Here is a 24,687-nt window from a genome sequence, read left to right as displayed (position 1 = left end):
AATACAGAGGAGGACTGGAATATTATACAAGAAGGTCTGGATAACTTTGTAAACTGGAGTAATAGAAATGGGATGAAATTTAATAGTACACAGTGCAAGATCATGCATTTAGGGACTAACAACAATAATTTTTGCGATAAGCTGGGGATGTATCAGCTGGTAGTGACAGAGCAGAGGAAAGACCTGACTGTATTGGTTGATCACAGGATGACTGAGCCGCCGATATGATGTGGCCATGAAAAAGGCTAATGCAATCTTAGGATGCATCAGGCAAGATATTTCCAGTAGAGATACGGAAGTGTTAGTACCAGTATACAAGGCACTGGTGAGACCTGATCTGGAATAGTGTGTGAAGTTCTGGGCTCCCTTGTTTAAGAAAGATGAATTCCAACTGGAACGGGTGCAGAGAAAGGCTACTATAATGATGAGAGGAATGGAGAACCTACCTTATGAGAGGAGACTCAGAGTTTGGCTTGTTTAGCCTAACCAACAGAAGGCTGAGGGGAGATATGAGCGCTCTCTGTAAATACATCAGCAGGCTAAATACCAGGGAGGGAGAAGAGTTTTTTAAGTTAGGCACCAATGTAGACACAAGAACAAATGGCTATAAACTGGCCATCAAGCAGTTTAGACTTCGTATTAGATGATGGTTTCTCATCATCAGAGGAGTGAAGTTCAGGAACAGTATCCCAAGGGGAACAGTGAGGGCAAAAAAACCTTGCTGGGTTCAAACCTGAGCTCGATACGTTTATGGAGCGGAGAGTGTGATGAGACTGCCTACAATGCCATGTAGCCGATCTGCGACTGCTCACAGCAAATATTTCCCAATGGTCAATGATGGGACTCTAGAAGGGGAGGGCTCTGAGTTACTACAGAGAATTCTTTCCCAGGTGTCTGGGCTGCTGGGTCTAACTGATCACCCTATCTTAGGTCAGGAAAGAATTTTCCTCCTGGATCAGATTGGCAGAGACTTGGGGGGTTTTCACCTGCCTCTGCAGCCTGAGGCATGTAGGTTTAAATTTGCTGGTTTAAACTAGTATAAATGGTGGAGTCTGTGCAACTTGAAGTCTTTAAACCATGATTTAAGGACTTCAGTAACTCAGCCAGAGATTAGAGGTCTATTACAGGAGTGGGTGGGTTAGATTCTGTGGCCTGCAAGGTGCAGGAGGTCAGACTAGATGTTCACGATGGTCCCTTCTAACTGTATAGTCTACGAGTTATGCTGCCTTTCCACCAGCTGTGGATGCAGCCTCTAACTGTTGTGCTGGAATTTTGAACTCATTCTTGGCTCTTACTGACTGGCTTTTGGGGCAGTGCTTTTATTCCAGGTCCTACATAACTGACCCTGGAACATTCCTGACTGGGCAGCTAGGAAAACTGTTATACTGAAGGTCTGTCCCCCAAAGCTGTAGGTGAGTATAGAAGTATTTACATTCCTGTGTGGCAGCGTGTTTTAGGGTAGGGCTACACTGCAATTGGAGGTGTGCTTGCATCTTGGGTAGGCATACCCGCACTAGCTTTAATCTAGCTAGGTAAAATAGCTAAAATAGGTAAAAATAGCCATGAAAACATGGCGGCACAGAATCCGACACGGGCTTTCAATGCAACTATGTAACCAAGTTCTGGGAGGGTTTGCAAGCGTGCACTGGAATCCGAGCTGCTGCGTCTTCACTGCTGTTTTTAGATAGATTAAAGCTAGCTCAGGTATGTCTCCTGACCTGAAATCACATTTCCGATTGCAGTGTAGACGTATCCTTAAACGCCAAAAAGCAGGCTAAGGGGTGCATTACACCTTCCCCAGAACTCATGCAAAGCACACATTGTATTCAGAGCTAAAAGGATGCAGATTCCAACACCCAGCAGTGCCCTTTTCTAGGCTCCCCTCCCCCCATGCACACTTGTTTTTGGGTTTTCTGTTAACTGGAGAGTCATTTACTAAACAATTGGCTGGATTAAGAAAACTGCTTTGATTGCTTGTGTCCACCAAGATGCTCTCTGGTGACATTCAAGAACAAAAGCACACTGGAGAGGGAGGAATCCCAGAACGGCCCTCAGTGACTCAGCACAGGCCTTGCGTTGAAATCAGAATGTTGCAACAATGTCTAAATTGTGGCTGACATTTGATCGGTGACTCACTGCCAAAACATTTGGAGAGGAAGCATTGATCCCTCTGTCCTGGAAAACTCCTAAAACTTTGCTAAAATGCCTATTTTAATGTAGCCTTTATAAAAATACAATTGTGATCCTTTTATAACTGCAGCCAGGGATTTCTTGACATCACGAGCTCTACAGTCCAAGCCTGCAGCTCAAATATTTTCCCTTTTCTTGCTTTCTCATTCTTTTCCCTCAGAAAAACAAGGATGCCATGCTCCAGAGCCCATCTCTGCATTGGCTGACAGTGGCGCTGTTGCTCATAAGTATGTTTGTACTTAAATAAATTAGGAACCTGTTAAGGAAATCGAGTTGTCTTTTTTTTTTTTAAATGCCACCATTCAAGTCTACATGAAAGATAACACCTCTTTATGACAGCAACAAAAGAATTACAAGAAGCTTTCAGACAATAAAATAAATACCTTCGTGAGCATTCAATGGCCCCTAAAAATGCAATGTAACTTGGAAATTAAAATGCAAACCTGGAACTAGGCAGATACCTTATACACTGTCCCCATGTGCAAAGGGATATTGTACTCAATGTACAGCAGTGCTAATAAATCAGGAATGGGAATGTCATCATTAGCAATCAGCTTACCGGAACTGAATTACTCCCTCAAAACCCACTATGCACGAGATCAGGACAATCTGGTCCACAATGGGAAGTAATGGCTGGTGAGGTGGCTGTCAGGGCACCTTCCCCTTTCTCCTCTCAGCAACCTTTTCCTCTCATTACTTAGATGTAAGACCCTCATACAAGGCAGCCACTGGGCAGAGAGAAGTCAGCAGGGCCAGCATTTTCTGCTCCACAGCGGGGCAACAGTGTAGACTCAGGGGAGTGGAGGTCATTATCTGACACATCCCAGTGGGTAAGAGAGACATTTTCTGCATCCCAGTTCAGACCAGTTTGGGGAGCTGGATATTTCTTTTTAGGACAAACAAGTGGAGTTAGACATGGAGTTGGTGTAGCACAGAAGTTGGAAACTTTCATCACTTACATTTATGTCATAGGAATTGTCTGAGCAGATCAGACTCATGGTCCATCTACTCAAATATTCTCTCTCCCACAGTGACCTGTGCCAGCTGCTTCAGAGGAACCTGAAAGAAACCATGAAAGGGCAGTTATAGAATAACTGGTCGTTGGGGGAAGTTTCTTCCTAACCCATCAGCCAGAAACTGGCTAGTGCCCTCACGCCTATGAGTTTATATGCCTTATTGAAAAAATTTATCCTAGTTACTACAACTGTGAAAGTTCTCATTATCCATCTAAGGGCTTGTCTACATTACCCGCTGGATCGACAGGCAGCAATCAATCCAGAGGGGGTTGATTTATCGTGTCTACTCTAGACATGATAAATCGACTGCCAAGTGCTCTTCCGTTGACACCGGTACTCCACCAGGGCGATAGGCATAGGCGGGGTCGACGGGGAGAGTGTCAGCCGGTGACTTACCAAAGTGAAGACGCCGCAGTAAGTAGATCTAAGTACGTCAACTTCAGCTATGTTATTCATGTAGCTGAAGTTGCATAACTTAGATCGATTCCCCTCCCCAGTGTAGACCAGGCCTAAATGTCCAATTCTTTTGTGAATCCTGCTATGGTCTTGGCCTGCATGATATCACGGGGCAGTGAGTTTCACTGGTTAATTATGTATTGTGTGAAAAAGGATTAGTTTGTGTCATGTTTTAATTTGCCTTTCAATTTCTGTGGACTGTTCCCTTGTTCTTGTGTGATGAAAATGTAAATCAGGACCTTCTATTCACCCTACCTCTGTGCCAATCATTTTTTTTTACACCTCTGTCATGTCCCTTCTCATTCATTGCCTCTGTAAAGCAACCAGGTTAAAATTTTAAGTTACCTGGGTGCTTTTGAAGATGTTTCCCTCAGTCCCAGACTTTCCCCAAGCCTCTGACTGTTCTCATCATGTTCTGTATTGTTTAGTTGGTTATACAGGTAAGTCTTAACTTTAGGAGTGTCTTGTGGGCCTCCAAAACCCAGGTAAATTCAGGGGTCCAGGTACATTGGCGCCTCAGTCTCAAGGAGCTCCTACGCCACACAGATCGAGAAAGCTCCTGCATTGCTCCTCAGCTCCCTGACAGTGGAGCTGCAGAGCTTAGGAGTCTGGCAGGACCAAAGCCTGGAGCTCCATGGGAGCTGGGCTGCAGACAGTGCATTCCTGAGGGGCGTGCCCCACCTTCCATTAAACCAGGGGATTGGTTTACTGGGATTCAGGGCATTAAAGCTGCATTGGACCAGAGTGAGATGTTGCATCCAAAGAGCTGAGGTCTATAGGGGCATGTTGCCCCCTCCCCCCGTTGAAGACTGAACGTCCCTTGGAGTTTTGTTTTTCTTTGCAGCTGATGCTCCTCTCAGAGCACATTGATAGAGTCATGGCACCTGTAATTAGCAAGACCAGGGGGTTGTTTTTTGGTTTGGAAATGCTACAGAAGAGGTGAAAACTACAAATGAGTTGCTGCTGAACAGCAGCAGTTACAGCAGTAAGATGGGCCACCTGAGCTGGACTAACAGGCCAAGAATGGGGGAGTGATGACCCCCAGGAGGATGGCAAGTCTGTGAGCTGCTCCTCAGGGATACCCCAAACCCTAGCCCTGCAGGTGGTTCTTAACCATGGGTACATGTGCTCCTGGGGGTACCCAGATGTCTTCCAGGGGGTACATCAACTCATCTAGATATTTGCCTAGTTTTACAACAGGATACATAAATGCACTAGCAAAGTCAGTACAAATTAAAATTTCATACAGACAGTGACTCGTTTATACTGCTCTATATACTATACACTGAAACGTAAGTACAGCATTTATATTACCATTGATTTTATTTTATAATTATATTGTAAAAATGAGTAAATCCGCATTTGTCAGTACTAGTGTGCTGTGACACTTTCGTACTTTTATGTCTGATTTTGTAAGCAAGTAGTTCTTAAGTGCGGTGGAACTTGTGGGGTATGCAAGACAAATCAGGCTCCTAGTTTGGAAAGGTTGAGAGCCATTGGTCTAAAGGCCTTGCCAAGGACATGGAGGCCAAGTAGAAAATGATCTTTTTTTGCAAGTAGTGGAGGCATTTGGCTACAGGAGTTGACTTTTGTTGGACAGATGGCTGAGCTGATGTTGCAGCTGCAAAGAGTCGTTTTCACAGTCCTCAAAATTGGCCTAGCCCTGCTCACACCGAAATCTATGGTAAAACTCCCCCTGACCTAACTCTGTTCCCTTTGAAGCCAGTGGTAAAGCTCCCAATGGCTTCAGTAGGAGCGGAGTTAGGCCAACCGTGAACACTTTAGAAAATCCCACTCACTTCTACAGTAACACATTGTAATCACATTTTTAGGTACTGCTGATAAACCAAGGTGCTTTCCACACTGATTGCTCAGTGTCCTTGCACTGCCCCATAAAGTCTAACTTTCTTCTGGCTTTAGTACATTAACTTTTTTAAATCCTTTTTCCTGTTCTGACGCAGCAGATTTTTCTTGCTACTTTTTCTCCATCTACTTTAGTTAGATATAAAATACTATTTTAAAAGAAGAATTACATTTAACAGTTTTGTAAACATCTATAAAATGAGTCAGAAATGAGTTCTAGGAATAATTAAAAAATCCAACAGCTTTTAGTTACAAAAAGTTTCATTTTCTATCATGATTTGTATAGTTTCTGTTAAGTTTACAGTGTGTTGATTTAAAAGTGTGGGTATCTATGGGTTATCATTATGCCCCATCGAGCGCATCATCTGAAACTGGGCTGTCCAAAATACCACTGGCTACTATAAGAAAATGTTCTATTTTTAATATTTATGAAGAGTTTAAAACCAAAGTTCTAGCTGGCAGACAGTTTCAGTGATCTGGTATCTCAGTGCAGCCCTGGTATGCATTTCAGACAGAGGTGAAGCATGTGAATAGATCTGGGAGAGATGCAGACACTGTTTGCCAAAGAGAGACATGGCACTCAATCAGCTTAAAAGTACTGTACATTTTATTGGGGAAATTAATAAAACAAATTACACCTCTCTCGCCTTTTAAAAAAGACGGGCTTAATTTAAAAAGTGAGGGCTTCAACTCCTGGCCTGGAAATGTTGCACTGAGTCAGACCCACATTGCAATCAGATGAAGGTCCATGTTGAAGCCGCATATTGTTCCAGTGCAGAATATCAAACTTTTGCCTCACTTGTTAGTCACTATAGGCCCAATCTTGCTTGGGCATATTCAGGGCTATTTCTTGCCTATTCCCCAGCACAGGGCAATTGTATGACAGTTCTGAGCCCCGAGCCTGCAGATGACTGCTTAGATAGGCCCATGCGCCTCCCCGGAAAGTTTTGTCACTTCTAGAATGGACCACTGCAATGCAACCCTCAGCTCCCTTCAGCTGGTGCAGAATTTAACTACCCCCTAGTAAAGTGGAGTCTCTCATCATGAGCACCTGACGCCAGTGCTCTGGGATCTGCACAGGCTACCTGTGGGTTTCTTGGTGGAGTTTAAGATGCTATAAAGCCTAAATTGGCTTGAGGCCTGCCAGTTTGACAGTCTGCCTCTCTCCCTGTGGCATACTGCTGTTGGAAGGTTGAGTTCTGCCCCCGTTTCAGCTTCCAAGGGGATTTAAGGTATTGCTGCAAGAGAAGGCTGCTCTAATTTATACCAGCTGCCAACAGCCCCAGAAATTGCTGAGTCCCTGGGATACCATGGTGATGGGCACAGGATATGAACACAAATAGAATAAGAAGGCTCTGGGCACACCCTTTTCCTCTACTCATGCTTCTTATGCCAACTGCAGGAAGGGAGGGTGATGTAGGAGCCATTCCACCAATGGTTGCTACCAGAGCATCTCCTATTCTGGAGTGAGCCTTCTGCAGATGGCTGCACCAATGTGAGGGCAGTACGCAAAGCTACCTCAGTGAAGGGGAGACTAACTGAATGTGGTGGATTCCAAATCTCCCACGACAGCCAGTATGGGATGGGGATGCAGGTTGCTTAGGTGCAGTCACACAATTAAGGAAGACCTATGAAGGACCAGACTCTAGGTCTGCAGAACAGGGGTTGGGAACCAGTATTTATAACTATGGGCTCCTAAAATGGACAGGAAGTGCTGTTGCACGTGTGGTAGGATCTCGAGAAAAAGGAAAGAGGAAGGGGGGGCATTCCCTTCTCCAATATTTGGAATTGTTCCTACTGGTGTTCCTAAATCTAATATTTGGCTGATATTGCCTGTTGATGGAGTAGCAGGTGATGAGCGATCTCCTAATTGCTAATGACAGCTTAGCAAACTCTTTATTCCCGTTTGCAGCTGTCTAGCCTCATTCAGATTCAGAAATATCTGACATCAGAGCATATTCGGTAGGACTTCAACATCTTTCATGTGCAACCTAATGTGATAAATGAGCTTGTTGAATAAAGGTTAATTGCTACCCATGGAGAACTAAGATATTATATTGACGGAATTATAGGATAGTTTATAAAGGAAGCCTGCAGAAAGCACCATACAGCAGGGCTAAAAATTAAATGACATCCACAGGCTTTACTGTAGGCTATTAATTTGAGACATTTCAGAAATGTCTAGAGAGTTCTGTTATTTTTGGAACAATCCAAGTACGTGACAAAGCTACTCTGACAGTTTTCTCTTGATAGTAAATAAGAAATATTTAGTATTAGAATCACTGTGGTTTAATCTATTGATGCTGTGGCAATATCATGCAGATAACAGACAGCATCTACACCAGCAATAGAGAACTTTATCAGAGCAAGGAAGCATTCCCCTATAGATCTTGGGAAATGCCCTGGTTCCACTTACTAGGAAATGCCCTGGTTCCACTCAAAATAGGTCCCTTTCCCCAACTTAAATGGTGTATCCCAACCTCAGGAGATAATCATCAACCATGGCACAGGGAAAATATCCAAAGACTTCCTCTGTTCTCATAAAACAATTATCGTGGAATGATTACCCCAAAACACATCTAGGCAGAGACTTGTCCTGATTCATGTTCAGTCTAATTTGTGCAAGGAGATCATAGAATCACAGGAATATTTTCCAGTGACACTGCACTTCTGTTCACCCAACTCCTTGTGAGGCCAGCTAAAGCCACACGCCACTCATGTTAATGTAGATCACTAAGAAAACACATTCATCTCTGGCAAAATCATTCATGCCTGCATTGTGCAGGAGGTCAGACTAGATGATCATAATGGTCCCTTCTGACCTTAAAGTCTATGAGTCTATGAGTCTATGTTGTTGTGTTTGAGAAACTTACCCACATGCTTTGTCAGCCATCTGACATGCATTTGATTGGTTTAATGTCAAAGATTAACAGCTTTTGGACTTTCCCCCATGTTATCATCAAATGTAGAGAGATCAACATTTAAACGTTCCCACAGTCCTCCGCCCTACCCACCATCAACTAACTCTTGAATGAAAACTGTTTCCCATCTGACTGCATGATTAGGTTTTGTCTAGATTAGGATTTAATGGCGTGAAGTAAAATTGCATTAGCTAACGCAGTCTAATTAGCACCTTCTAAAACTCTAGTCAAGACAAAAAAATTGTACTTTGGAATGTGTTAAACTGCTGGAGTTGAAGCTCAATTTAGCACATTCTAAAGTACATTTGCTTTGTCTTGACTGGAGTTTTAGTAGGTACTAATTAGATTGAGCTACCTTCCATCACACTCTCTAAATCTCAGGGTATGTCTACACTGGCAAAGTTACAGCACCGGCAGTTACAGTGCCGCTCAGAGAGCGCCGAAGGAAACCGCTGTTGTGTGTTCACACTGTCAGCTGCCTGCACAATAGCGTGTTCACACTTGTGGCACTTGCAGCTCTATTCAGAGCGGTGCATTCTGGGCAGTATCCCACAGAGCACCTCTTTCTCTTTTGCCGCTAAGAGGGGGGGTCACGGGGCATCCTGGGTCCAGTCCCAATGCCCCGTGATGCATTGCTTCACATCCCAGCAATCCCTGTGCTTCCGTCCACATTTGGCACCATCTTTCAACGGTTTGTGTACTGCGCGCCCTGCCTTTTCAGGCTGCAGGAATGGACCCCGCACTGCTGACCAGTATGCTGCTCACTCTGACCAACACGTCACGCGTGGCAGTGGAGTTATTCCTTAGGGCCTTGGCTACACTTGTGAGTTGGAGCGCATTAAAGCAGCCCCGGGCACCCTAACTCCTGAGGTGTCCACACTGGCAAGGCACGTAGAGCGCCTGGACTCTGCGGCTGGAGTGTCCCTGGTACTCCACCTTGATGAGAGGTATAACGTTTGCTGCACCCCTGCTGGAGCGCCACAGCACCAGTGTGGATGCCCTGGTCTGTCAATGTGCTCTGATTGGCCTCCAGAAGTGTCCCACAATGCCTGTTCTAGCCACTCTGGTCGTCAGTTTGAACTCTACTGCCCTGCCCTCAGGTGACCAACTCTCAGACCCGTCCTTTAAATTCTCTGGGAATTTTGAAATTCCCCTTCCTGTTTGCTCAGCCAGGTGTGGAGTGCTCTCAGTGCATCTCTCCAGGTGACCATGCCTCCACGCGCCAGGCAATCCCCAGTATGGAGCAATGGCGAGATGCTGGACCTCATCAGTGTTTGCGGGGAGGAAGCTGTCCAGTCCCAGCTGTGCTCCAGCTGTAGGAATTATGATACCTTCAGGCAGATATCAAGGGACATGATGGAAAGGGGCCATGACCGAGCACACTGCAGTGCAGGGTTAAAGTGAAGGAGCGGTGGAATGCCAACCGCAAAGCCGGCGAGGCAAACAACCGCTCCAGTGCTGCCCCCGCGACCTGCCGTTTCTACAAAGAGCTGGACGCAATACTGGGGGGCGACCCCACCTCCACTCTGAGTACCACCATGGACACTTCAGAGCCCAGTTCAACAAGGCAGGAGGAGGAGGAGGAGGAAAGCGGGAGTGAGGGTGCTGAGGAGGAGGGAGACACCCCGGCATCCCTAGATGCATGCAGCCAGGAGCTATTCTCAAGCCAGGAGGAAGGTAGCCAGTCACAGTGGCTGGTGCTTGGGGAAGGACAAACACCAGAGGAGGTGCCTGGTAAGGGGCTTTTATTTTGGGAAGGAAGTTGTTCGGTGCGGGCTCTTGGGGCGAGGAGGGTCAGGGCAGTGTGAATGCCTAGATGTGGAATAGGGCATTGATGTGCTCTCTCATATCACGGTAATCAGCCTCAGTGATCTCTTCAAAGGTCTCATGCAGAAGCTGGGGTATCTGCTTGTGCAGGTTCCTTGGGAGAGCTACAGTGCTCCTTGTCCCAGTCAGGCTAACATGTCTGCACCACTGTGCTCTGAGGGGCAGAGGGACCATTGCTGCACACAGGCAAGCTGCATATGGGCCAGCGCAGAAGCCCTGATACTGATACCGATCGGTCGCTAACCAGTTCGGAGTGGGAAAGTCGATGTGTTGATGGAAGTGTGCAGGGCCATTAATTGCATTCTGCTCCAAAATACCATGACTCTGGGCAACATGCATGACACTGTGGATGACTTTGCACAAATGGGCTTCCCTAACTGCAGAAGGGCGATAGATGGCACACACATTCCAATTCTGGCACCAGATCACCTAGCCACTGAGTACATTAATCACAAGGGATATTTCTCAATGGTTCTCCAGGCGCTTGTGGATCACTGTGAGCGTTTCACAGACATTAACGCAGCCTGGTCTGGAAAGGTGCATGACACACGCATCTTTCAGAACACTGGCCTGTTCAAGGAGCTGCAAGTGAGGACTTTCTTCCTGGACTAGAAGATCACTGTAGGGGAAGTCAAAATGCCCATTGTGATCCTGGGAGACCCTGCCTACCCCTTAATGCCGTGGCTTATGAAGCCATACACAGGGCAACTTGGCAGTAGCAAGGAGCAGTTCAACAACAGGCTGAGCAGTGCAGAATGAATGTTGAGTTTGCATTTGGCCAGTTAAAAGCCCGCTGGCGATGCCGGTATTGGAAGATTGACATGGCCGATGACAATAGTCCTATGCTTATAGCCATGTGCTGTACGCGCCATCATATTTGTAAAGGAAAGGGTGAAAGCTTCATTCAGGGCTAGACTGCAGAGGCTCAGCGCCTGGAGGCTGAGACTGAACAGCCAGACACCAGGGCTATTAGAGGGGCACAGCGTGGGGCCATAAGGATCAGAAAGCCTCTAATATTTGTTGCTATGCTCAGGATTGCGGTGCTTGTAATGCTAGGAGGTGATTGGTGCATATGATGCAAGAAGGGGCCTTAACATAATTGTATGTCACTTTGCAGGGCTCTTTTTGCTTTCACTTAATAGAATAAAGATTGCTTTCAAACCAACACAATTCTTTTATTAAAAGACAACAACTGGAGAAGAGAATCAAATGAAAAAATTCATCAGCAGGGAGGGGGATGGAGCTGGGCGAAGGGAAGGTCTCAAGAGGAGGAGGGGTCCCGGGATGGCTACAGATTTGTATATGTCCAGGGATCATACCCAACCTTCTCCTTTGGAGTATGATGCAGCAGGTGCTGTACTTCAGCAGGGCCAAACTGCAGAGGGATGGGTGTTGAGTGCAGCGGGTAGTGGGAGTCCACACTGCTGGACTGTGAGGAGGGAGGAGTGGAATGCTGAAGGAAGAGCCAGGAGGTGGATAAGAATGTGTTGGGGGTGGGGGAAAGAGCGCATGGGAAAGAGTTTTGCGACAGCGGCTGCAGGGGAGGGTGGGTGTGGAGCTGCTCGGTTTGAAGAGCTAGTATCGCCTGGAGCGTGTCCGCTTGGTGCTCCATAACATTTAAGAGCCGCTCTGTGGCTTCATTCTGGTGTGCCATGTTCTCCTTTCGGTTCATCTTCTCGCTCTCCCGCCACTCCTTCAAGTCCTGTTTCTCGACAGCGGAGTGCATCATACCCTCACTGGGAAAGTCCTCCTTAGTTCTTCTTGGTCACTTTCTAATTCTGTGCAGCTGTTCTGCTGTCAATAACAAAGTGGGAGGCTGGGCTCCCAAGGTCATCTCTGTGAAGTTTAAATGCAACATTTTACAGAAGCAGGATTGTTTGTAACACAGACTACACTGATTTAGTGCTTTAAAGCACAGCCAGTACTCACACACCTGTCACTAACTGGCTGACCCCAGGCAAGTACACATGAGCCATAAGGCCCCCAAAACGGTGAGTAGCTGCAGGGGCAGGGGAAATTAGGCTTCCCAGACCCTGCTGTACACTCGGCACATGGCTCTTGGGGAGAGCCAGCACTGTAGGGGGGGCCTGATAATCATTCCTATCCCCACAGGATGTGATCATTCTGGAAGTTATCTCGCTGCTGAGGGTGAGCAGGGAATCAAGGAAGGGTCTTCTCCAAGCCTGCGGCTTCCACTCCAGCCCCTATGCGGCTATCCTGTGTGCAGCTATGGTCCCTCCTCCCCCGACCCGTGACAGCAAAGCAGCATGGGAAAGTTACCATTAATGAGGCAAGAAACAAAGCAGCTCTACCGAGGAACCTGTGGCAGCGGATTGCCCAGTATCTCCACAAGAGTTTCCTGGAGATCTCTGAGGGAGATTCCCATGAAGTGAGGGAGTCAATCAACAGCCTGTTCTGCTGCTCAAACTAGGCATGGGATGGGAGACAAGCCTGCTTTCTGCAACCCTCCTGCCCCCAACAACTCGCTTCAGCAATTCCCAAAATCAGATCCACTTACCAGGGGCCTCCTCCCCTGTTTGCACTTTGCCAAGCTCTGACTGCTGCATGCATCTCTGGCCTTCGAGTCATCCTCTGCCTCTGGGTCCTCCTCCTCCTCTTCATCCAAGATTGCCTCCTCCTGGCTCGGTCCACTCTCAACTGACACATGAGCCAACGAAGTATCCACAGGGGCCTTCACAATGGAGGTGGGGTTGCCACCGAGTATCGGGTCCAGCTCTTTGTAGAACCGGCAGCTCATGGGCGCAGCACCGGAGCGGCGGTTTGCCTCTCGCGCCTTGTGGTAGGCGCTCCGCAGCTCCTTCACTTTGACCCTGAACAGCAATGTGTGCCGGTCATGGCCCCTTTCTATCATGCATTGTGAAACCTGTCCATAGGCATCATCATTCCTATGGCTAGAGCATAGCTGGGACTGCACAGCCTCCTCTCCCCAAATGCTGATGAGGTCCAGCAGCTTGGCATTGCTCCAAGCAGGGGATCGCCTGGTGCATGGGGCAGGCATGGCCACCTGGAAAGATGCGCTGAGGCCACTGCATGTGCCACCGAGCAAACAGGAAGGGGATTTTCAAATTTGCAAAGGAATGTATGGGGTGGGGCTGACGGTTGGTCACCTGAGGGCAGGGCAGTAGAGTTCAAACTGATGGCCAGAGAGGTGAGAACAGGCATTGTGGGACACCTCCTGGAGGCCAATCGCAGTGCTGTAATCACCACGGTGTCTACACTGGCACTGCAGTGCCAGGGGTGGCTCTAGGAATTCTGCCGCCCCAAGCAGGGTGGCACGCCATGTGGGGCGCTCTGGTGGTCGCCGGTCCCGCGGCTCCAGGGGACCTCTTGCAGACGTGCCTGCGGAGGGGCCGCTGGTCCCACGGCTCTGGTGGACCTCCCGCAGGCACGCCTGCAGATGCTCCACCGAAGCAGTGGGACCAGTGGCCCCTCCGCAGGCACATCTGCGGAAGGTCCACCGGAGCTGCGGGACCAGCGGACCCTCCACAGTCATGCCTGCGGGAGGTCCGCCGGAGCTGCGGGACCAGCGGACCCTCCACAGTCATGCCTGCGGGAGGTCCGCCGGAGCCGCCTGCCGCCCTCCCGGCAAAATGCCGCCCCAAGCGCGCACTTGGCGTGCTGGGGTCTGGAGCCGGCCCTGTGTAGTGCTGTACCCCCGGCACAGAAAGTGCTACACCTCTCATCGAGGTGGTTTTTTAGAGCACTGCATCTGTGCAGTTTCTGCGCACTAAGTGGCTTGGCAGTATGTACACCTCAGGAGTTACAGTGCTCAGAGCTGCTTCACTGCGCAGAAACTTGCCAGTGTAGACAAGGCCTCAGATTGCTCACAATGGGCCTGATCCTCAGCTACTGTAACTGGGCATGTGACATTGACCTTCCCTGCCCGTATGCTGATTTCTACCAGTTAGGGATAACACATGGCCCATTTGGTCATAACACATCATTAGATTTAATCCAAAAATCATTGAACTAGAACAATAGCTAAACCATGAAACCAAATAGCCAAAGACGATCTGGCTAACGTATTGGAATTTCATACATATCATTAAAGTAAATTATTTCCAAAGGTTCAGAAACTATTTGTGTTTATTCTAAACCAGGAGTTCTCAAACTTCATTGCACCGCGACCTCCTTCCGACAACAAAAACTACTACACAACCCCAGGATGGGGGACTGAAGCCTGAACCCACCCGAGCTCCACCACCCAGGGAGGGCTTCGGCCCCAGGCAAGAGGCCTATAACCTGAGTCCTGCCACCAGGGGTGAAAGTGAGCTGGTATGGGCCAAAGTGGCTGCCAGTACCAGCCCATACCCAGCTGACTTTAAAGTGCCGCAGCAGCAAAGGACCCTGCTTTAATGTTGTTGCCTCTTTTGCCCCCCTCTGCCGCCGACGAGGGGGGTAGGGGGGCAAAGGGAGCAGCTGCCCCAGGGCCGGCAATTTAAAAGGGCCCGACCATGACAGCAGCCAGAGCCCCGGGCCCTTTAAATCACTGCTGGAGTCCCGGGTGGCACGGGCCAGGGAGCATGGAAGGGCTCACTGGGGGACGCTGACCCCCAACTCTGCCCCTTCTGCCCGAGGCCCTGCCCCTTCCAGGAGCCGGAGCTGGCTTCCGGACCAGTAAGTCTCCAGAGTTACTTTCACCCCTGCCTGCCACCCAGGGCTAAAGTCCTCAGGCTTCGACTTCGGCCCTCGATGGTGAGGCTTGGGCCCTGGGCAGTGAGGCTCAGGCTTCGGCCCTGCACCCCAGCAAGTCTAAGCCAGCCCTGGACACCCCATTAAAACGAGGTCACGACCAACTTTGCGGTCCCAACCCACATTTGAGAACCACTGGGCACGCATCCTGTATATATTTATGCATATGCTTAATTTTACTACCTTGAGCAGTCCCAAAATGGGACTAAAATTAATCACGAGCATAAGTGTTTGCAGAACAGCGGCCTACATATCCTAATCATGACGGAGCAATTATACATAGAGTAGACCAGAGATTTAGAGCCAGATCCTCAGCTAGTGTAAATCTGTCATCTTGACGTCAATGGAACTTGGTTGATTTACAGCAGCTGAGGATGCAGGTTTTATTATTCTGGTTGTTGTGGATTAATGTGTGTAAACCCCATTGATAATAATACTGCTATACTCCTTGCACGTCGATGAAAGCCTAGATACCAGAGATTGAATGTTCTGAGAACATAATTAGAGATCACTTAAAATAGAAGACCAAAGAACAAAAATGATTGTAAAATACAAGAGAGGAAATTAGGAAATACACAGCAGTAAGCACAACTGATCTTCTTTCATCTGCACTTACAACTTGTGTTGCAGTTGTCCAAATTTTAGGCCCAGATCCTCAGCTGGTGTAAGTCATCTTACATCAATTTACATGAACTGAGTGTCTGGCCTTTAGCACTGAAAATAGCTGACTAGAAAAGCAGTGGAATATTCCGCCCCCCCGACCCTCAGCCCCAGCAATAAGAGGTATGGGTTTATCCAAAATGAGATAATTGCAGAGCCTAAACCATAAGATAGAACAAAGAAAAAAACATATGCCAGAGATTCTTCTTCTTCTTCTTCTTCTTCTTCTTCCCCCCTTTCTCTCTCATATCAAAAGGAAACCTTTGCTCTTATTCCTTGATCTTGCTGTGGTAGGAGAAATAAAGGCTGGTCAGCTCAGATCTATTTTTGATACCACTTATAGCTCGGGTGGATTGAAAAAGAGGGGAAGTGCTAGGTGAGTAATGTGACTGCAGTGAGCTGAAGCAGAGGAGACTTGAGCAGCAGGTTGCAAGATAGCTACATGCAATAAAGCCTCTTTTTTCCAATCAGAAACACTGGGCCACAGCTCCAGCGAAGTCCACGGACCTACATGGAATTACAACAGCTCAGGATCTGTCCCAAGCATTTAAAAAAAAATGAAACCACTCCCATGCATCACCCTTCTTTGTTTACCAGAAGGATTATTTCAATTATATTTACAGGGTACGAGACGTCTACTGTTGGCAACCTGCACCGAAGGGGTTCACTGAGTCACCACTGCAATGCAATCAGCTAGCACCCACCTCTGCATCCCGCAGGATCCCATTTAAGTCACTGGGCCGCTGCATGGGCACTGGAACCAACAGACTGAAGGATCTGGGCTAACTCAGGGGAATGGGTCAGTAGTAATAAGGCCTGTCACGGGAGTTGCCCCTCTCCTTGTAAAAACTGTACAGACTCCCCTGGTTATGCCATCCCTGGGTCTTTTTATTTTGTGTTCCCACCACCAATCTCACAGCAGTGCCTGTGCAACAGCCTATTTACAATAGTCAACTCGCTTTTGGCCCTCTTACCGGGGCCGGAGGGTAACCGAGGCCTCCCTGTTCTGAGCCTCTGTCTGGCTAGGCTCAGCTAGCCCTGGTGGGCTGGTTGGTCGGTCGGTCGGTCGGTCAGTCAGTCAGTCGGTCGCTCGGTCCTTCCTCTCTTCCCCCCTGCACTTCCTTCCTGTGCTGCCTCTTATTAGCCCAGGGCTGATGGGGTAATTGGCTCAGCTGGGCAGCCTGCTTGGGTAGTTACCCCCGTCAGCTTCCTACTGCTGAGCTAATTAACATTAGAGTGATCAGAGTGCGGGGCTGCCCTGTTTGCGCCCTGCACTCTCTCACAGGGCCCCTTTGTCTACTCTCACATTTATTAGAGGCTACCATTTTCTCTGCTTCTCACCTGCAATGCACTGCAGCTGCCAGGCAGCACTTCCCCTTGTTCTAGTGACTCCCTCTGGCTTTAAGACTCAAGACTGCACGACTGCAACAAAACTGGAAGAAAAATGAAAGCAAAGAGGCAGATTTTCAAAAGAGATCAGCTTCTACGTAGGCAGCTAAATGAAGCACTCAGTGCCCGGCTGTTCCCACTGAGAACAAAGGAAGCTGTTGCACGCGCCGCAATTTTGCAAATCTTTCCCCCACCCAATAAAGACAAAAAATCAAAAATCCGCCCCTACATGGGATGCAACAATTTCCCAGATAATAGAAAAATGGGATTTATTTAAGCGAGAGCTAGAGAGAGATGCACTTTGTTGACGTGGGTCCACTGGCAAATGACTTCATTGCAACAGAGTTAGACCAATGCTGACCACTTTTGAAAACACTAACGTCCATCTGAGGCCCCTCTCTCACAAGCATTTATGCACATGCTTAATTTGACACAGATGAGTAGTCCCTGGCCTTATCTCTATTTGAGCATTTTGCCACTGCAATTATGCCAACAGAGCTATACTGGTATAATATGCCTTAGCCAGTATAACTGCATCTATACTAAGGCCCGGTCTACACTAGAAAATTAGGTCGGTATAACTATGTCAGCTCAGGGGAGTGAAACATCCGACCCCCTGAGCAACACAGTTAAACTGACCTAATCCCTGGTGTAGACAGTGCCCGGTCAACGGGAGGTCTGGTTGGAGTACCTGTACCGATGGCAGAACCTCTCCTGTAGGCGTAGGTAGTGTCTTCACTGAAGCACTCCAGCTGCAGTGCTGAAGCTGTGCCACTGCAGTGTTTTAAGCATAGATAAACTCTCCAGCTTTTACTGGCACAACTGTGTCAATTACACACACACAAAAAATCAATCCCATCTCCCACCAACACAATTATGTCAGTAAAACTTGTAAAGAGACAGCTGCCTAGCTCTCGCTAGGTTTAGTCTTCATTCTTCATTTTGTTTATACCCTGGTCATTACAGAGATGCCCTTGATGTATGAGAAGCAAAAAACTTAAAGGCTTGTCAGAAAAATACAGGTTTTGAATAGAGCAGGTAGAAATTATTTTTTAGATGAAAAATGACTTTTCAACCCAAATGAGAAATTTAATGGAAAAATTTCATTTGATCAAAATTACAAAATTAAAGTATTTTTTGTTAACAATTTTACCATCACCCCCTCCTCCCCAATTTTTTTAAGGCTATAGAACCTTTTACTGTTAGTTTTAATTCCCTTTGCAAGGTCCAACTCTGCTTGGCTTTTGGCAGTTCTCACTTTATACCTACATTTTCTGACCTCCAGGAGGTAGCTTTCCTCACTGAGCCATCCCCTCTTCCATTCTATGTAGGCTTTCTGCTTCCTCTTAATCACCTGTTTAAGATGCTTGCTCATTCAGTTTGATCTGCATAACTTCCCTACAGTTTTTCCCCTTGCTTGGGATGCAGGCTCCAGATGGCTTCTACAACTTTTACGTAACAGTAACTCCAAGCCTCCTTGGAGTTACTGTTACGTAAAATATTTTACGTAATTGTTTTAGAAAAATTGTTTTAGAAAAAAGAAACTATATTTGATTTTCCAGTTAAAATATTTTGCAAAACGTATTTTTTTAAATGAAGAATAGCAATTATTTTTCATGGGTAATGCTGACAATCAGCACTAATTTTGGGAATGATGCAGGATGAATTTGTATAGCCCAGGTATTTTAGAACACAAATCAGTTGTAATCTCTATAGGAATGTACGTGTGTGTGTGTGTGTGTGTGTGTGTGTGTGTAATAAAGAGGAGATGGGATGAAATTTTACTTTTCAGTTACAAAGGTGTAATTCCGGAATAACTCTACTGAAGTTTACTTTGGGAGTACTTGGTTAATTCAGAGTCACAATAGATTAAAAAAAAAACTTGTATGCGTAAAGAGAAACACACAGTTCAGCACTTCTCAGATACAGAATAAAGTATACTGGACAGAATGGAAAATCAAATTTGCAGTTTGGAATATGGAAGCCAACAAATAAACATTATACAACAAAATAAAGGACGGGCAACTCAAAGAGGTCCTGAATTAAACACCATTGATAGCGTTGATACCATTTGGAACTAAAAACAGACATATCTGATAACATTCTTCCCTATCCTCACACCTCCTTCCATTTTTCACAGCAACACAAACTGATTTATAGTAATCTGATGTTGTCTTTTGGTAAATTGATCCATGTTCTTCTAGCCTCTGTATCTTACAGATAATAGCACCTGACATAAAAATGGACTCTGAGATATGGCCATGATAAGGATCAGCAAAATGCAAGAAGGTTTGATCTGTTCCCATCTCAACTACACCCACACACTATGGGACCATAGGTTATTTTTTTACCTGCCCAGGCATGTTCTATAATAAAAAAAACTATAGCTATGCAAATTGCATTCCTGACATTTTCCAACCAAGATTACCTCAGTCCTGGATTGATCTCATTGGTGAGAAAGTGTGACCCTGACAGAAGCTCTTCAATCAGTGAATCAGTTGCTGTTGCTAGTCATATGACTTTGTTATTGAATCCCCCTTGGTTACTGCGAATTGGCCTTTGAAGATGATCCGTCACTGGAATTTGCTACACTTGAACCTTGTCTTGCATTGGAACAGCAGCATGGCATGAAAGTTACGATTACTGATTAACATCTAAAGATATGATCCCCACAGTTTCTGTGTCAAAGGCTGCTACTGTAATCCCAGGGAATAATGTTACTAATCAATAATCCAGCACTTATAAGGGCCATTGCAGCAGTAAGGGCTTTTAAAATGATCTTTTTTCTGTGTCAAATTCAGACTCCTCCAATCCTCACCCCAGCTCTTTGGTTCCATAGCCCTCTGCCCAGATGGACGTTTCACTCTATCAGGCAATCTCCTTTGCCAAGGCAATAGTTGCTTTATCACACTTTCACTGTAGGACTCTTTATAATGATCATAAAAATGATAAACCTTTCATGTTTGGACAATGTCAGTAAATTGACTGATAACAACGAAGGTGCTGCTTTTATCACAAATGCGGGCAGATTCCTTTGAAATGCAACACGGTCTCAACAGGACAGATCATTTTAAGAGATGAAAGACGGTGTGAGCTGGACTTATGCCCTGAGCTTTTCCTCCCTCAGCACCATGGCATAGAATCATAAAAATGTAAAGCTGGAAGGGACCACCTCTGGGTTAACCATTGAATCAAGTGGCCCATAAAAGATGGCTGGCAAGATTCAACCAAGAATCTGCAATTATTTCTGCTGAACAAGTATTGAAAAAAAATACAAATTGTACTCATTGATCCTTTCTGCTTCCCCGAGGCACTTGGCTTTAGAGCTTAGGGTTGGGTAAAGGTGATAATATAGTTCAGGGATACAAATGTAGGGAAATGGCGGAGGGCCCTGCATGCTGGGCATCAGGGCAGGGCAGAATGCGGCAGGTGCTAGCACAGTGGGGCCCTGGTTTGTGATTGCGGCCCTAGGTTTATACAAATAAATCATGATCATCAGGTCCTGGAGAAAGCTCTTCATCCTCCACAACGTTGTGGGCAAAGTTACGCCACGACAGGCCATAAAGCGATACCAGCCAGTAACAAATGTAAGCTCCAGGGCTCTGAAAACCATTATAGAGCTGGGAAGGAAAGAACCAGGGAGGGCATACCAGCAACCGTGACAGCAGAAGGGTTTGGCTCCTTTTTCAAGGGACGACTTTTTAAACTAAGCTGAGAACCATCAGGCTGAAGGAGGCTTTTGGTGGCTGGTTCTGCATGTTTTAGGGTATTTGTTCCACTGCTTTTTCTTCCCCTCATCCTTCTAGGAAAAGGCAACCCCCTAAAATACTCCAGGATGCAAGCACTACTCTCAAGTAGCACCCAGCTTATTTGAAAAATTGTCACTTGCAAATTTCATCACATGTACCTTGCTGCCTTTTTGAAAATACACTGCACTGCTACAGGCATCAGAAAGGAGAAAATTTCTTAGCGCCTCCATATTACTCCCTCTTTTTTCCACCGGTCCCACCATCTCCTGGGCTACAGATTCTTTTGCTATCAGGGACAGATTTAAACAGATTTATGCTGTTTAAAAATCCAGGCTTACAAACTACCATGCATGATTCTCACTCGGAGAGGCAAGCAATGACTGGTGCATCTAAAACAGGAGTTTCATTGCAAGTGTGATGACAGCCAGACTGCAGCTTCCGACACGCTGCTGGGAGAGCAAGCTGCATCTCTTCTGCCTGGTTCTTCTCCTCTAGCACTGCTGCTCAGCCATATCTGGAATTGCTCCATACACACAGTCACAGTGGCATTAAGATGGGTCTTACAATGGCATTAAGATGGGTCTTACATTGGTTATTTTCTCCCTCCTCAGTGACACAATGCATGATGAAACTTGCTACTATCAGTTTGTCCTGAATTGCATTTGGCACAGAAAATGTGAGAGGCCAAGATGGCTTTCTACCAACCTTTTGCACCTCTCCTTAGTGTAGCCTTGATTGGCTATTGTGTCTAATAATATCAATAACCCCTTTTAAGCTCTTGTATTAGACAAGAATCTGATCTCCATGGCTACTCCAGGATTCAAAACGTTAGGGCTATCACCACCATGTGGGCTAGCATCATTGCTAGAGACTTGAGGAGAATGCAAGAAACAATGATTGCATTTAATCCAATGCACCTTTATTAAAAATTTCACCACATAGAAAGCTCCCAACTAATATAACTGTCATATAGACTGTAATGGCTGGAAAAAAAACCAGTGTCCAACACCAGTACTTCCAATTCCATCATACTCACATATCCCTATGGAATCCTGAAGAAAAGAGCATGGGACGAGGGCAGGGGGCGGAGAGAGACAGGGCACTCCTGTTGAAGGTCCAGCAACCATGACCTCCAGAAAGCGATGACCTCCAACCATCCACCAGGCACTATTTATGTAAATTATGCGTATGTCCAAAGCTCATTAGTATCAGAGGACTGTTCGCATCAGGGCCGGCTCCAGGCACCAGTGCAGGAAACAGATGCTTGGGGCAACCAATGGAAAAGGACGGCACATCTGGGCCTTCGGCGGCAATTCGGCGGCGGGTCCCTCAGTCTCTCTCGGAGGGAAGAACCGGCCACCGAATTGCCGCCAAAGAATGAAGTGGTGCGGTAGAGCTGCCGACAAAGTGCTGCCGATCGCGGCTTTATCTCTTTTTTTTCCTTTTCACAGCTTGGGGCGGCAAAAATGCTGGAGCCGGCCCTGGTTTGCATGATAAGCCACTTGGACAGTTCTTTTAGCTTATTAACTTTTACGTCTCCTTATCACCACAGTAACATGTTGTTACCTTAAAGAAGTCTCTAACATTTCACCCCGGCTGCCAGCAGTCATTTTGTGGTGTCTACTGATCTCTTATAGACATTACTATCCAAACTCAGCAGTTACTTTTCCAAAAAATCATCATACAAACACAGATGCAAGCTTGGCAGATTTATTATTAACTTACTTTGGCTAATTTATCCTAAAGCCTAATTTGGCTAAGCTAAATATTTTACAGGTCTAAGCCTGTAGGTTTCATAGAATCATAGAAGATTAGGGTTGAAAGAGACCTCAGGAGGTCATCTAGACCAACCCCCTGCTCAAAGCAGGACCAACATCAACTAAATCATTCCTTGCATTTCAGCTTTAAGCCTCAAATATCCAGCTCTGAGAATAGATTAATCTATTAGTTACAAGCTACATTATATTAGAGTCAGGTGTGTGTGAGGAGTGGGGCTGTCCAGGCTTTGATATAAGTTAGAGCAGACTCAGGGTTGCTCTAAATTATACTTAGCTGCCAGAATGACTCTTTGGGGCCATAGCCAGCCCAGAATAGTCACAGCCCAGCAGTAATTCAGCTATGCTGGGTGCTGTACAGACATCAAATTAAAGTCAATCCAAAGCTTAAAGAGATTGTAATGTAAATAGGGACAAGACAAGATAGGGTGCATAGGTGCTGGAACTAAGGGTGCTGCCTCACCCCCTGGATTGAAGTGGTTTCCATTATCTACAGGGTTTACAGTTTGGTTCAATAGCTGTCAGTACCTCCACTATACAAATTGTTCCAGTACCCCAATAGGGTGGTGTAGAGCACTATGGAAGGGGTGACAAGACTCATAATGGGAGATAGGGAGGGAGTTATCTTACCACTGACATATGGTCCAGAGCCAGGCGCTGTAGTCACTGCTCCTTCAAGGGAGAGTGGGCAGGGGGAGTATTGACCCATATAGGGTGGGTGAGAGGGGGTTCAAATATCCAGTATATAAAGCATGGCTGGGGCTGGTTCTAGTCTGTGGTCATTTGGGAAAGGCAGGGTAAAGTAGCACGTGCAAGGTTAGAACCTCTCTGGCCTGAAGGTATATGGTGGGAGAGGGGAGAAGGACTCAGGGGACCTTACCTTGCCTTGCAAACCCAGTGGGCCCGGGGGAAGCAATTGCTCCATTTATAGCACCTCCTGTGTTTGAAATTTGGCACGAAATAGTCCTGGGTTAAGAGAGGCAACTTTTACTGTCTCCCTGAAAATCCACTTGAACACAGCAGAGTTATAAGCTGCAGGTCACTGCCACTTGAACCTGTGCATTAGCAGATCCTTTTAGGGAAACGGAAAACAAAACACCTGCAGCAGGGAGTCTAAGAGCCTGGCTCAACTGACTCGGGCTTGCAGGGCTCTTGCTATGAGCTCCAGCCAGAGCAGGAACATCGACACTGGTAATTGTAGCCATTTAGCGTAATCCTGTGCCAGCTGAGCCGGGCTCCCAGACTTGCTGCCTTTTTTCCCCCTTTAATTTTGCAGTAGACGTTCCCTTAGAGGCTGTCTCTGAACGTTCCATCTGCCCTGGCCATGCTCCCTTGCCCAACTGAGCCTCCTGAAGCAGCCACACATAACTGACCTTCACAGGACACAGCCAAAAGAGTGGATTATCCCTGTACTGCTCCAAATAACCTCTGGCCTAGGGGAAAATGCATTGAGCTTCTAGGCAGGTAGATTTGCATGTTCAAATCATATCTTGTCTAATGGTGGGTGTTAATAACAGTGTGTTCTTTCCAACTGTTTTTATTGTCTGTGGGCTCAGGCCCCTAATTCAGCAAGGTGAAAAGGATTAACCCACACGGGTTCCAAAAAGGAGTAACAAAGGCTGCACAAAGTCACTTTGGGCACAAGTGGGAATAGAACCCAAGTTTTATCCACTTACTCACACTATCAGGCAAAACCTGCTATATCTATGTACCTAGGCAGGCTGGCTATAAAACAGGATAAATCCGGCATATGTAACCCACTGTTTCATTGTATCCCCTTGTAGAGGCTAGTCTATAGACCAGGGGTGGGCAAACTTTTTGGCCTGAGGGCCACACTGGGGTTCCGAAACTGTATGGAGGGCCAGGTAGGGAAGGCTGTGCCTCCCCAAACAGCCTGGCCCTGCCCCCATCCGTCCCCTCCCACTTCCCACCCCCTGACTGCCCCCCTCAGAACCTCCAACCCATCCAACTCCCCCTGCTCCTTGTCCCCTGACTGCCCCCTCCCGGGACCCCCACCCCTAACCACCCCCAGGGCTCCACCCCTCCAACCCCTGCTCCCTGTCCTGACTGCCCCAACCCCTAACCATAATCCCGCCCCAGACAGGCCCCCGGGACTCCCACACCTATC

General features: G+C 46.9%; 1 long non-coding RNA gene across 2 annotated transcripts in view; it reads right to left on the bottom strand.

The window, feature by feature from the left end:
• Positions 1-3,148: 3,148 nt before the first annotated feature.
• LOC120408733 overlaps positions 3,149-24,687 on the bottom strand; it is a 41,245-nt gene continuing 19,706 nt past the window's right edge. Inside the window, exons 3-4 of one of the 2 annotated variants that reach the window (XR_005600924.1) lie at positions 16,988-17,079; positions 3,149-3,249 (exon numbers count right to left, since the gene is read on the bottom strand). This is a non-coding gene — a long non-coding RNA (uncharacterized LOC120408733). Of the gene's footprint in view, positions 3,250-16,731; positions 16,868-16,987; positions 17,080-24,687 lie in introns of those variants that run through there. The other variant, XR_005600923.1, reaches the window with a different exon arrangement.

Source organism: Mauremys reevesii, linkage group 6 (assembly GCF_016161935.1).
Source record: "Mauremys reevesii isolate NIE-2019 linkage group 6, ASM1616193v1, whole genome shotgun sequence".
In the NCBI taxonomy this organism is placed as follows: Eukaryota; Metazoa; Chordata; order Testudines; family Geoemydidae; genus Mauremys; species Mauremys reevesii.
This window is presented reverse-complemented; position numbering and strand designations above follow the sequence as displayed.